A 15,493-nucleotide genomic window follows, 5' to 3' on the forward strand; every position below is an offset into this window, starting at 1 on the left:
TGAGAAGAAATTCTTCACTTTTAAAAATTATTTTGAGTTGAAGTATTTATGTTACTAATTTTATCACTACATTTACTTTCAATAATCCACTTGTAAGCCTTTGATTTATTTAGTTCGTAGTGAGGATATAAGATTACATAATAGAAACCAAAAAAATATAAATTTAACACATACAAACAAAACCCTGTAATGATGTAAAAATATGTTCCTGAAGACCATACTATTCCACGTTAACTGAATACTAGTCAAGATTAGCTGTCTGAACAGACCTTATGATTCATGAACCGCTTTTGAGAAAGCAATTCTTATTAAGAATATAGAGAAATTTTGGGGAAATCATAATTTTGGCTCTCAATGGTTTTACTTCTCTGCATTAGATAAGGCTTTTTTTTTTTTTAGAGGTGATAGAAATCCATTTCACACTATCCTAAGGAAGGGTGGGAAGCAATGCATTTCATTTCAAATTTATGAAATATAGGTAAACAAAATGTTTAAGTGTTTTCCTTTGAGAACTACCAAAATACCTCCTGGCCCCTTGGTAAACCATGCAGGCCACACTCAGAACTAATGCTTTCTCTTATAAGGACATTTTCAGAATCAGCTTCTCCCAGGAGCCTGGGAACCACAACTACCTGGGAAGCTTTTTAAAAATGGGAATTGTCACACCTAACTTCTGACCAGCCAAATAAGATTTCCTGGGTGATGCCCAGGAATCTGTATATTTTTACTGTCTTCCAACGTCATTCTAATACATCCATCCAGGCATCTGGCAATAGGATCGACTTAGAAATTGCACCCTAAGGTATTCTCTCTCCACTATATTCCCCGAGGTCGAACAGCTTATGCGTATCCATTTGGCCCTTCCATAGCCCTCCTTGGTTCTCATCTAAACCTGTTGCCTGGCTGAGTCTTCACCACGGGGTGCTGAGGGAAGCAGCTCCCAAGACAGGTAAGTCATGATCCTTGTGGAAGCTTGGTCAGCATGTTGGACAAGGAAAAGCAGCCTCAGTGAGCCCGCGCCACCAGGCCTCTTGTCTCTATCCTCACCTACTCTAGATCCAGCAAAACTGTCTCTATGCCTCCTCTACTTGACCTTATGAAAAAAAAAGATTCTGATGCGTGTGGAAGATCACTCCATTTTCCACACATTATTTACCCCGGGGATAGAGGAGGCCTGATGAGGGATGAAATAAAAATGCTCTAGAATATAGGTAGGTATGTTTCTTGTATCCTTTACTCATCTCTGTTGTAATTATCTGGATCTCAGATATAAGATATGTCCTTCCTGCAAGGTGGCACCTGGGTATAAAAATAATCGTGTGGTACTTTTCAAGTATTTCATCAGCATATATTGAGAAGGCAAGTTGAGGACCGTCTGGTGGTAAAGCAGAGAAAACTCAGTGCCACCCCTATTGTCCTGAGCAACTCAGCTCTGACCCCAAGACTGCATATCTCACTAAGCCGGCTAAAAGCTCTGAGATTAAAAAGACCTGCTCTACTCAGAAGGCAGGCTGGTATCAGGCCATTGTCATTTGGTTATGTCCTTTAGGGGACAGGCAGGTGGCATTTCAGCATTCCACACTCCAAACAGCTGATGAAAGTATTCCTTCCAAGAACAAAGAGCACTTTTGCTAAAAATAATTGAAATAAAGAAATAAGTTCTGCCTCTCTATGTATCTGCTCCTAGTTTATAGCAGGAGTCAGCAGACTAATGGCTGCCAGCCAAACCCAGCCTGCAGCCTGTTTTTATACAGCCCGTGAACTAAGAATGATTTCTCCCTTTTTAAAGGTTTGTAAAAATAAAACAAAGAAGAATATACGTCAAAAAAAAAATAAATGACCCTAAGATATTTACCATCTGGCCCTTTACAGAAAAATTTGATGACTTTTGGCTTAGAGTCCCTGCAGACTGGTACATCTGGTTACTGCCCGGCTGGCCCTTCTTTTTTTTTTTTTATTGAGGTGTAATTGACGTACAACATTATGTTAGTTTCAGATGTACAACAGAATGATTCGATTTTTGTATGTATTGCAAAGTGTTCACCGCAACGTCTGTCACCATAGTTAACATAGTTAACATCTGTCACCATACATAGTTACGGAAAATTTTTTTTCTCGTGATGAGAGCTTTTAAGATTTACTCTCTTAGCAACTTTCAAACGTGAAATACAGTATTATTGACTATAGTCACCATGCTGTACATTACGTCCTCAGGGTTTATTTTATAACTGGAACTTTGTACCTTTTGACCCACTTCACCCATTTTGCGCCCCCACCTCTGGCAACCACCAATCTCTTTTCTGTATCTACAAGGTTTTTGTTTTCAGATTCCACATATAAGTGATATCATATGGTATTTCTTTCTCCCTGTCTGACTTATTTCACTTAGCAAAATGCCCTCAAGATCCATCCATGTTGTAAAAATGGCAAGATTTCATTCTTTTTATGCTGGAATAATATTCCATTGTGTGTGTATATATATGGAATGGAATGATATTCCATTGTGTGTGTGTGTATATATATGTGTGTGTGTATTTTCATTATCCATTTATTTGACTATGGACACTTAGGTTGTTTCCATATCTTGCCTATTATAAATAATGCTGCAATAAACATGGAGGTGCATGTGTCTTTTCAAGTTAGAGTTTTTGTTTTCTTCAGATAAATATCCAGAAGTGGACTTGCTAGATCATATGGTAGCTCTTTTTAAAAAAATCTTTCACTTTTTGAGGAAACTTCACACTGTTTTCCATAGAGGCTGCACCAACTTACCTTCCCATCGACAGTGCACGAGGGTTCCCTTTTCTCCACATCCTCACCAACGCTTGTCTTTTTTTTTTGTCTTTTTGACAATAGCAGTTCTAACTGGTGTGAGGTGATATCTCACTGTGGTTTTCATTTGCGTTTCCCTGATGATTAGTGATGTTGAGCATCTATTTCATCAATGCTTAACTCTTTTTTATAAACAGAGATTGTGTGATAAAGGCTGAGGTCTTCTTAGATTTAGGGGTCTGAAAAGGAAATCAAGTGGGCTCTCACTGGTCAAAATGGAGCAATTTGAGCACTGGAAAGAATGATTGCCATTGTTTTGAAACACATTGAATATATAAAATTATTTGAGTTTATCAGAGAGAGAAGAAATCTCATTTATTATCACTGGAGGTAGCTAGTACAGAAATACATTACTCTAAAAATGGATAATTAAAGCAAAAGAATTAGCATTCATCTTGATTTTCCTATGTGAATGTATTTCAGGGGAACCAAAGAGCTTGAACGGATGAAGGTAAACTCTTCTTAACAGAATTGTTCCAGCTAATAAAGGTGGGAAGAACTAGAAAATCGCCAGTTTTAAAATTCCTAATGAATTTATCTATATAGATAATAATCACTAATAGATGCTAAAGTAAACACAGATATTCACAAGGTGCCCAAATATCACCACAGATTACTTCCTGGCTGTAAGAGGAAATGGTTATCTATACAATGGGGATGTCAGCCTGCCACCACCTAAACCCACTTAGCATCAATGAAATTGGGACAATCCACCACTGCGTGCCTTCTCATGTGATGCAATAGGAAGTATTTTGTCCAAAATGTTGAGCCAGAATCCAAAAGAGTCTTCAGGTCTAATTTCTAATTTACAGAAAACCTAGAGAAAAGAAACAAATTTAACACCATGAGGAAGCAATGAGAAAAATCCAGAAGATGCGATATTCTGCAGAACAACTGCCCCATTTTTTCAAGTCAACATCAAGAAAATAAAGGGAGTTGGGAAATGGCTATTCTAGATTAAAAGAGATTTGAGAAGTAGAATGGTGGCTGCCAGGGGCTGGCGGTGGGGGGGTGGGGGAGTTGTTGTTCAGTGGGTAGAAAGTTTCAGTAACGCTAGGTGAATAATTTCTAGAGAACTTCTGTACAACATCATGCCTGCAGTTACTGCTGTATTGTGCACTTAAAAAATTGTTGAGACTAGATGTCATGTTGAGTGTCCTTACCACAAAAAAACCCACAACTAAACAAAAACAAAAATAAAAGGGCACCAGGAAACTTTTGGACATGGTGGATATGTTTATTCCCTTGATTGTGGTGATGGTTTCACAGGTGTATGCATACGTCCAAACTCATCAAACTGTATACGATAAATATGTGCAGTTTTTTGTACATCAGTTGTACCTCTATAAAGCTGTTTTTTAAAAAAGAGAGACTTAAGAGGCATAACATCCAATAATTGAAATGTGTGATGATTTATTGGCCCCCATTTTTTTTTCTCCTCTTCAGTATTATCCTTTATATTGTAAAAGATGTTTTGGGGACAATTGGGGAATTTTGAATATGAAATTAAACCTTTACTGTAGATCTTGTCCGGAATGATAACAGCACTGTCTTTACATAAGAAATATCACTTTTTTTTAAAAAAAAAGAGGCACACCTATGCATTTGGAAGTATAATGTCATTAGTCTGATGTTTATTTTAAAATACTTTGGCCAAAATAAAATAGATGGAAAAAATACAGTAAAATATGTTAATCATTGTCAAAACTGGATGACTGGAAAGATGTAATGACTCCTCAAATATCTTTCCACCTACTTATACAAATGTTTGAAAATGTTAAAAATAAAAAGTGAAAAAGAACGTGAGGGTGCAGAATTCCTGTGGCCCAGAGAAATGAATGAAGTCACATCCATTATCACTACTTTACTCTAGGTCAGTTGAAATCCATAACAAGGGCGGTAAATCTGGTAGAATTTCCAGTGAAACTGCTATGATTATAGGTACCTATAATCATATGTCCAGGCTTTATGAATCTGTGACAAAAATAAATGCCACAAATCCTATTTTTTATTTTTAAATAAAAAATAACATGTAGGCATGTTAAAAGCAAGCTTAAGTATAGTAGAATGGTCTTACACGGAAAGAGCATTGCCCTACCCATTCCCTCCAGAGAATTAATCATTTCTGTTTTAGGTCATTCAGCGGTTATCCCATTAGTTCAAGTTTATGCTTCTGCTTATTGATTATACTGACCTTAGACAGACTCCGTTGAGTCACCATTGGGAAAGATGAGGAATCCAAATCACTGCCAGCTTCTCTACTCCACCGTGAAATTTTTTCCTTATATTATAACTTTTAGTGCTTCTGTTGTTTTTTTTATCGCTTTAGCTAATATACTCAAACCTCTCCTTTGTGTTAGGCTGCCTGTAGTCAGGATGTCTTCCCTGCCGCAAGTACGATAAATAATAGTGCTCCTCCGCTACTTCTTCCTTGCTTTTACCTCCCTCCCAACCAAGCCAAAGAAATGACAGAAATAATATTTTCAAAGAATAAATTAATAGCAATTGCAGGAAACAAGGAAGAGTCCCAACAGCAGATGAGAAATATTGAGCAGTTCCTGGGAGTCAGAAAACACAGCGGGTCCTAGGAGTCTGGGGAAATGGCAGCTTAGAGCACAGAAGGCTGGATGCCATGGGGGGTGGAAGAGCCGCCTGGTTGTGTCTTTGCTCTTCTCCATGTTGCTCTGGGTGGACGGTTGCCCATTTTGTTGTCATTATAGGCCCCCAGTATGAATCAGAGGTGGCAGTGACTATCAGAACCATTGGACACATACGGGCAGAGTTTAGGACACTGACAGACAGTCTCTGCCTCCCCAGGCCTGATGGATGGTCTGCAGGAGCACCTCCACCAGCCCCATGTGCCCACCTGGCCCTGGGGGCTCAGCCTGCTTCTGGTGGCTCTGGGGATGAGTCTTGGACAATAGTCCAAGTATCATGTGTCTCCTTTCAAGTGGTTTCCTGGCCTCGTTCCTCTCCTGGGAACCTCTCAAGGTGAGTAGGGTGTGAGAGGGGATCCAGGTTGCCCAGCCTCTGGCTCTGACCTTCTCTGATGTCATCCCCTTCCCCAGGTCCTGCTGGAAGCCCTGTACTTCTCATTGGTAGCCAAGCAGCTGCATCCCAGTGAAGGTGACACACTGGGAGAAAGACTGGCTGTGACAACCGTAAGACTGTGCCCTGCATCTGACCCCCACATGGCTTTGCATCTTTCCTGGGAAAGGAGGAAGCCTGCAAGCCAAGAGGCTGCCCAGGATGCTGAGGGTGAGTTCAGGCCATGGGTGGCCAGAGCCTACTCTCCCATTTCCCTCCTCCTGGCCACTGCACACATCTTCTTAGAGGCTCCTTCCTTTCTCAAAAACCTCCAATGTCCCCTTTTCCTGAGTATGTGAGGTTCTTCAGCTGGTGTTCAGGGCCCTGAAGGCCCTGGCCTGATTCCCCTCATCACTCCCTGCTACACCTACTGCCTCCTCATAGTTGCTTCATCCCATTCTCATGCTCTTCTCTCCTGAAAACCCAGTTTAAGCTCCCTCTCCTGCCTTGGCTCTTAGGTCTCTGGACATGGCTGTCTCAGCCTGTGGCCAAGTGTGGATCATATCTGCCCCCGAGGCTGGGGTGTGGTTGGGGTCATCTCTGACTCCCACAATGATCCAGTCGCAATTCTTCTCTTACCCATCAACAGCATTCAAGAGTTTACTACTCCCTCCTCCTTGAAACCCTTTATCTTCTAGGGAGGCTGCTTCTCTGGGTGTTCTCCTATTAAAGACCCTTTCAGGGACATGAGATCAGAGCAGTGGAAGTCAAATGAATGGTTTCCTGTAAATAGACTCCCCAGTTCAGTTGACCTGGAGGACTCTGAGCGGATGGGTCTGACTACTGAACTCCATGTTGATAGTGGAGCGACTCAGCTAGGAAAAGACCTACCTGAGGGAGTCTGAGCTGGGTGTAGTCTCACTCTTCTGCATCTCTTGATGAAGGCCTATTTATCTGCAGAGCAAATGTTTTTCTCTGAAACTAAGAAAAGACACCACACTGTTCCTGCTCTTCATATGGGTCAGGGCACAGGTCAGGTTTCACGCAGTAGAAGGCTTCTTGGTTGAAAGCTACAGTGACCAATTCACTAGCCACATGTGGCTATTAAGCACTGGAAATGTGGCTGGTCCAAATGGAGGTATACTGTAAGTGTAAAGCGCACACCATATTTCAGAGACTTAGTATAAAAAAACCCCAAGAATGTGAAATATCTCATTAATAGTTTTTACATTGATTATATGTTGAAATGATAATATTTTGGGCTCAGTAAAATTCTCAAAATTAATTTCACGTTTTTACTTTAATACAACTACTAGAAAATTGGAAGTTACAAGTATGGCTCATATATTTCTATTTTTAATGCAGCCGGGACCAGGCAAATTTTGCTTGTCATTTTGTACTGAGGCTACACCCAGACAGGATTTGGGGAGGATCTGTACAGGGTTTCTTGCCCTCTAGAGAGCAGACACCCCTTCCTTTCCCTGGGGTGGATGAGCAGAAGAGAACAAGGTCAGCTTGACAAGGTAGGTCCCGTTGTTGACGTCAGTCACCCTTCATGAACCAGGTGCCTCAGGTCCTGGCCTTTAGAAAATCCCCACCACGCTTTCTCCTTTTCCCCAAGTGTTCTCTCACCTTCAGCAGGACGTTTAGATGACCTGGCTGAGGGCCATCCTGAGGCTGAGGACTGCGAGTACACTGAGGTCTGAGCTGGCAATAGTGTTCATGTGAGATCATGTGATTTAGCTTATTCATGACTTCTTTTAAATTCTCGGAGCAGTCATTGTTCCTCTGGGTGCCTCAGGGTACAATAAATGATTCTTTGGAGCAGAATCATAATGGAACGATAAGGAACATACTTTAGTGCTTTGTACAAATCACAAAGCCTGTCTCTACGTTATTATCTATGTTGGTGGGTTTGTAACTATACGTATATAACCTGCTGCTGTTTCTTGTCTGGATTGTGTCTCATTTCTAGACCCCCATTGTTAGAGAAAGATGGCCTGAGCGCACTTGGGATAGAAATCAAGGGAGTTGGAGGAAATAAGGTGAATAAAAACAAGTGAGAATTAGCTGACAAGAGATAGAAGAGAATGGAAATACGGAATAAAACGTGATGATGATATTTAATAGCTTTGAGGAGTTGACTGTGTGTCAGGCACATGTGAAAGGTTTTTAGTATTGATCTTATTTCTCTTCCTATAATAACCTCTGAGGAAAGTACTAAAATCGTCCCATTTTTATAGGTGAGAAAATTGGGACAGAGAGAGTATAAATAATCTTCCAAAAATCACACTAATGATCAGTGGCTGGGCCAGGATTTGAACACCGGCCTGACTCTAGAGCTCATGCCTTTAATTACTGTATTGCTCTGCCAATGAGTAGAACTAGGATGAGGAACATAAGTGGAAAACAGAAAGGCACATCGAAAGAAAATAGAGAGAGTAAAACAAGGGTGCCCTAGAAAGGTGAGCAGCCAGGAGGGAGAGAGACGTGGAAAGGCTTGACTTGAAAGAGATGAGTATTAAAAAGAAGAGGAGATCTGAAGGAAAGCAGAAAGAAACAGTTTCAACTTTTCTTTGTATACCTGGCTGATTCTTGTTCTCACATTTACCAGGAAAACTTCTATTTAAGATAAATTTCCCTATATAGTTTAGGGAGTTCTGAGACAATTTATGTGGATGCCGCTTTTCCCGGTGTAGGAACTTGTGAAGAGAGACGTGGACCATTTGTCAGAAGGGACAACACAGATTCTACAGTGCAGTATTCTGGGACGGTGGGGAGAGGGCACCTCTAGAGAGTTTGAGGGTTTTTCCCAAGCAGACACAGTGGAACCAGGGCCTGCATAAAGACAAAAGGTGCTTTGGAGATTAACTCCAAGCCAGGACCCTGCGATGTTGTCCTGCTTTTCTTGCCTAGGGTTCCTCACAGATTGTTGAAAGTTTGCATGGCCCCTGAGAAAGAGATGAGCAGGGATGCAGATAAGCTTTGCTGGACCACCCTGTTCTCAGCTTGGGATGACATCTTTATTGGTCCAAGGTAACAGAGGAAAGCAAAAGTTATGCAATACCCCACATAAAGATAAATGTACATAATTTAACAATGACCCATATTTCTAATTTGGGTCATTGAAGTATCATCTTTTACATACAGTAAGAAAGTATGTGGTGGTTTTTAAAATGCCTTTATCTGGGAAGCAAAAAAAAATGAAAGCACCATCTCAAAAACAAATTTTGAACAGCAACAACAAAAAGGAAGGTTCAGGATATAGGTCATGTGAAACTATGCATGTAAAGGTTTAAAACCTACAAAATAGCACCTATATGTATGTGGTTACATTACACATGTGGTAAAATTCTAACGTCACGCACTGGAATGATTAACAGCAAATTCTGGTGGAGGAAGAGAAGAGGAACTGAATTGAAGGTGGTGTATAAGGAGCTTTATTTTTATTTTATTTCTTAAATTGGGTGATGAGTACATGAATGTTCCACATATCACTCCCTAAACTTTATAGAAAGCTTGTGATTTACTGAAAAATTGCAAAGATGAAAGAAAGGAAGGAAAGAAGGAAGTTAGAAAAGAAGAAAAGAAAGGAGGGAGAGAGGAACGAGAGAATGGATGGAAGGGGAGAGGGAGGGAAGGATTACCGATTTTTGAAATCCCAATGTGGAAAGCACAGAGTTGGAAAAGCGATGTCAAAAAAAAAATGATACATTTGGGCAGGAAGAGAGAAAAAAACTCAAGGTTGTGCCATATGGCAAAATTTCACAGGGGATTCAGAAGGAAGGACCCTCATGACAGGACTTATCTTTGTGCGGAGTGATGAATTCCCCTGAGCATGCACTAGCTGTATCCCCAATCCGAGTTCTTTATAAGGAGATAGATTTACTCTGGCCTGGAGATAGATTTTCATGAAACCACTCCCAAATCTAACGTAGTGAGTGAGCAAACACTTCTTAGCTTTACAAAGTCTTTAGGGGTTGCAAAAATGATCCAGGCAACTAGTATAAACATCAACATGGAAAATAATGTATGTTTTTCCTTTAAATGTAACATACACGGTATGAATCTTATGATAAGTAAATATGAAAGAAGAAAGATCACACAGAATCACAAGCAATATGACACCCCTTGGTGCTCATACTGCTTCCCTTCACTAGATCTCTTGTGCTCAGAACCCTCTCCTGACTAATATTCCAAGTTCCCCCCAGCCATCATCTCTTTGTAACTCAGAATTTATCAAAAATGTTTTATACAGAAGGGGAAAATCAGAAACTAAGCACCTTCCTAAGTTTCCTCTAGAAAAATCAAATGTCAAACTGGTTGGAGAGAATAACAGCAATAATCATATCCCATGGATAGAGACCATTATTATCTCCACTTGACAGAAGAGGAACGTGAAATTCAAAGAGGATAAATAAAGTACTCAAGGTCACATGAAGGATAAACCAGTAGTCTGAGATTTACTCCCAGATCTGTATAACGCCTAAACCAGATCCTAACTACAACATCACACTTCTTCTCTTGCCATCATGACAGCCCACCTCCCAGTTAAGCTCTCATCCCTCACCCCTGAGTGAACTGCAAGTGGAAGTCCCTATTTCCTTATCCTACCATAGTGAGTGAAGCCATAGAACTTCAACACATTGACACTGAAAACTTTACATTCATTTCTGCCCATAATGCACAATCTTATAGCCAACAGTTAGTATGTCAGCGTTTATTTTCGAAAGTAACATTGTTAGCCTTTGCATCCTCTTTCCACCATCTTTTTCCTACCACTTGACCCGTCCTTTGCCATACACAGACCTTTGAAGCCCAAATGTTACTTGGCCACACCAAATGAAGGCACTCATTTACCCTACTGCCTTATTTTAAGTGACCCTGAACCTCCTACTACCTCAAGCGGGAGTTTTACAGTCCTCCGCTGCACACCTTCCTAATGAAGAGTCTTCGCAGCTATTTCTGATCATTCCTGAATGGGTACCTCATGTGTGCATATGAACCAGTCTGTTGGCCGTACTGTGTTTGCCTCTACCATCCCTCTCTGCTTTGGATTGCGCCTGCTGACAAGCGATGCTTGCAAAGCTACTTGAAGGAGTATCACTGTGGCTTCCACGGCTTTATTTTACACTCTAGGTAACGTTGCATTCAGAAACCTGATGCTAACAAAGCTGGTGATCCTCAGGGTACCACTATTGTGCTAGATTTCAGGGAGAGGTCTGGAGAATACTCTCTCCAAAACTATGCTGCACTTTTGCACTGGAGTCCTGTATCAGCATTGTTTGTGCCATAGTACACAAAAGTATATTGTCCACACTAACAGCCTCTGAGGTCTAGCTCAGCCAGTCAAAATTCCTTATTGTAGATTATTAAATCACGCAATCATACAACTGAGAGATAAAGGGGATGGCAAAGATCTTCTACGTTAACCTTGTATGTGATGCCAAATTCTCATTTATATCAGTGCTTTTCAAACCTTAACATATATCAGAGTCACCGGGAAGGCTTGTTAAATTATCAGTGTTTCTTCAGTGTGTATCCGTTGACAATGAATTCTTCGCTTATTTTATCTGAATATGCTTATATTCCTGAAGGATATTTTCCCTGGACATAGAATTCTGTGTTGACAGTTGTTTTTCTTAAGCAATTTAAAGATGTTGCTCCTCTGTTTACTGTCTCTATTATTTCCAATAAGAAGTCAGCTGTCATTTGCATCATTGTTCAGTTTTTAAGTATTATGTCAGTTTTCTCTGTCTATTTCCAAGATGTTCTCTTTATCTTTAGTTTTTAGCAGTTTGACTATAATGTGCTTAGGGAAGTTTTCTTCAAATTTATCCTGGCTGGGGTTCTATGAAATACTTGAATCTATAAATTTATGTCTTTCTTCCAGCTTAGGACACTTTGGGATGTGATTTCTCTACAGCAATTTGGTAAAGTATGTCTTTGCAACAAAGGTTGAAATACTTATCTTTTTCTCCCTACCTGATCCCTCCGGAATTCAGAAACTATGAAATGTTCTTATTTTTCATGAAAATATATGTATTTACATAAGTTCAATAGGAATCTGTTTTCCTTGTAAGAGGACACAATCGGACAAGTTCTGAGCTTAGCTTCTTAGCCTAAAGAGACTTTAAAGGTCTAATCTGAGATTCCTTATTTACAAACAATTTTAAAGACCTAAGATTGACTTTATACAGCCAGTAAAGCTCCTTGGATATTACCAAAGCTTTGACTGAAACATCACATGGAGAACATGCAAAGAATTGCTATTTCTATAATTAACAAGGCAGGAAACAACAAACGTTGGAGAGGATGTGGAGAGAAGGGAACCCTTGTACACTGCTGGTGGGAGTGCAAACTGGTGCAGCCACTATGGAAAGCAGTAGGGAGTATCCTCAGAAAATTAAGAATAGATCTACCATATGATCCAGCTATTCCACTGCTGGGTATTTATCCAAAGAACTTGAAAACACAAAGGCATAAAGATACATGCACCCCTATGTTCAGTGCAGAATTATTCACAATAGCCAAGACTTGGAAGCAACCTAGGTGCCCATCAAGGGATGAATGGATAAAGAAGATGTCGTATATATACACAATGGAATACTACTCAGCCATAAGAAATGATGAAATCTGGCCATTTGTGACAACGTGGATGGTCCTTGAGGGTATTATGTGCAGTAAAATAAGTCAGAGGGAGAAAGTCAAATACCATATGATCTCACTCATAAGTAGAAGATAAAAACAACCACAAACACATCGCAATGGAGATTGGATTGGTGGTTACCATAGGAGAAGGGGGGGAGGGCAAAAGGGGTAATTAGGGTTACATGTGAGGGGATGGACTATAATTAGTTTTTGGGTGGTGAACATGATGTAATCTACACAGAATTCGAAATATATTACGATCTACATCTGAAAGCTATATATTGTTATAACCCAATGTTACTGCAATTAAAAAAATAAAAAATTTAAAAAAAAAAGAATTACTATTCTTACCACACTTATATAAATAATCAAACCAAGTTCAATAAGACTAGGCTTATTTTACAAATTAGTTTCACTTTAAATATATTTTCTAAAAATGGGGTGACTAAAAAAATTATGTTTCAGTAGAAAACTGTAATGTATCAGTTACCAGACTCTAGTTCTAACTGTTTTTGAGGTGTCATCCCCTTGTAACCTTCAGAAAAACCACCACAAAGGATTACATATGGACAACCTTTATGCCTGTTGCTATATGGGTCACTTTAGAAAGTTCAGCAGAGCACCTAATGACGTCATCAAAGACAGTCAAAATGCAAACCAGAAAAATCCGTCGGACTGAAACTGCCATCCTCAATCCACCATTCTGGAGATGCTTCGAACTCAAATCCAGAAACCTTCTCAACTGGCTGCTCTCCAAACTTAGAAAATAAATCTATAATTTGCTCAAACTATTAACCTTTGTGGGGTTTTTTTTTTGTTTCCATAGAAACGCCTCTTAAATTACCAGATTGCTCACATCGTATAGAGCCTGATTTAGACGGAAACTCACCTGCAACACTGCCTCCTGAAATAGAACATCCTCATGCTCATCCTGTCCTAAGTAAGCATGAGGATATGTTTTTGTTAATACATCATGCTGTACCTGTGTAAATAACTTAAAAATTTGAAACTCAATTGTACATAATCCAAAATAATCATAGATGGTCTTAGAAAGGTAAAATCTGATTCTGATTTTTTAAGTTGTTTAAATCTTGGCTCCTGGGAATCTCTGCTCTGCAGAAATTCTCAATCCTTGATCTTGTTCTCCTTATAGTCGTCATATTAACCTCTCTAGTGTGTTACATACTCTTTTAAACGCCCACCAGCAGCCACTCACATGCCAAATAGTATCCATCAGGATCAGACAACTGGATGAAATTAACAATAACTACATAAGTGCTGCAAGAATTTGTGGTCTATCCGTTCTCCACTTTTTTTTAATGCTCTAGAGTAGCTTAAATAGCACTAGAATTGTTTGTCATTTTAAGTCTTGATAGAATTCAACTTAAAAAAAAACCCTCTGTGCCTGTGTTAGGGGTAGAGTTTTAACTACCTATAATAATTTGTCCATGAATATTATACTTTCCAGGTTTTCTTTTATCTCGGTCAATTTTGATCATTTTTATTTTGCTTGAAAACCCATCCCTTTCATACAGATCTTTTAATGGAATACAAATTTGACATGGTAAATTCTTATAACTTTGAAACTCTCCTGTGTATCTATGGATATGTCTTCTAAATACTGCTTATCTGTGTAATGAGAAACTTTTAGAGCAAAGATCATTCATGTTGTTTCCTTCATGGTGTATGAGCACGGTCCTTTACATGTTTTTTTTTTTTTTTCAGTTTTCTTTTTAATCTCTTTTAAATGTTCATTGTATTGGCATTGGCCGTGGTTCAGAGAACCAAGACTTTTTGCCAACACCAGAAGTGTGGTTTATTATTCGCTCTCCTATATACTGTTCGGTTTTAAAGCTACAGCTATCAATAGGAAGTAATGAAGTTACCATAACCTCCAATTTACAGTTTACCAATTACATCATCTTCTGAATATGTTATTTGTATCCTGGTAGGGTTAGTAAGCCAGTAGACTCTCCAGGCTAAATAAGCACATGACCCTGGATGGTCACTTCTCTGAAGTATGGCAGGCAGTTACTAATAACCCTTGAATGTCTCTTCCTCCTGTGGTGTTGAGGAACTTTTCTTGGCATTTATGGAAGCATAGTATAGTTTTACTTTTTCAGCATATTTAGAATAATCTACAAAAGAATCTCTATTATTTCTAAGAGTATAAAGATTTCTCTTTTTTACCTTTGCTGTCAGAATCTTTCAAAATCCTCTTATTATGAGTGGCTCCCCTTCTACCACTGTATTTTTACAGAAGAATTTCTTATATCTTATGTGAGAATTTTTCTTCCTCTCTGATAAGCCAAGTTTGCATCTCAAATCTACAAGTTTCTGGCTATGTGAATGTAGGTGAACCACTTAATTTTTTGGCCACAGATTCACCATTAGAAAAACAGAGGAGTTAAAATTTTATCCATCTCAGAGAGACGTCAGCATCACGGTGGGATGAACTTGCCCAGGACTCTCTCCCCTCCAACATATAACAAAGAGGGGCATCTGTACTCCAACAGAGTACATCCTAACACAACACAAAAATGTCAGAGAGACATACACCCACACGACGGAGGGTGGAGAGGCTGGAGCCCCCCATGGAGGAGCTGGAACAGGATAAGAGAGACCTTCTACTCCCTCCCCTAAAGTCTTCGATCCATGACAGTGGGAGGATCCATGACAGTGGGAGGATCCATGAGGGAAAGAGTTGGGAAGGGATACTCATTTGCCGGAACACCAAGGCACCCTAGGGCCCTTGCAGCCTAGAGCAAAACCCTCTAATGGGGCAAAAGCTTTTGCAGGGGTGACCTCATCAAGCCAACACTCCAGGAGACCAGATAGCAGGAGCAAGAAAGCTCTGAAAGCATGCAGGAGAAAGCCCCCCTCCCTGACCCACCCCATCCCAACTCCACTCCCTGGGATCTCAGCTGAAGGCAGAGGGTTCAGAATACATGGCTCTCGACCCCCACCCAGTGGCGATAGATGG

General features: G+C 39.9%; 1 long non-coding RNA gene across 1 annotated transcript; it reads left to right on the forward strand.

Moving 5' to 3' along the window:
* The first annotated feature begins 1 nt into the window (after position 1).
* LOC138924978 (uncharacterized) lies at positions 2-12,845 on the forward strand. Its single transcript, XR_011440478.1, has 2 exons — positions 2-5,823; positions 5,901-12,845. It is a non-coding gene; the product is annotated as an uncharacterized lncRNA (long non-coding RNA).
* The last annotated feature ends 2,648 nt before the right edge of the window (positions 12,846-15,493 follow it).

This window comes from Equus caballus, chromosome 7, assembly GCF_041296265.1.
Source record: "Equus caballus isolate H_3958 breed thoroughbred chromosome 7, TB-T2T, whole genome shotgun sequence".
Classification (NCBI taxonomy): Eukaryota; Metazoa; Chordata; class Mammalia; order Perissodactyla; family Equidae; genus Equus; species Equus caballus.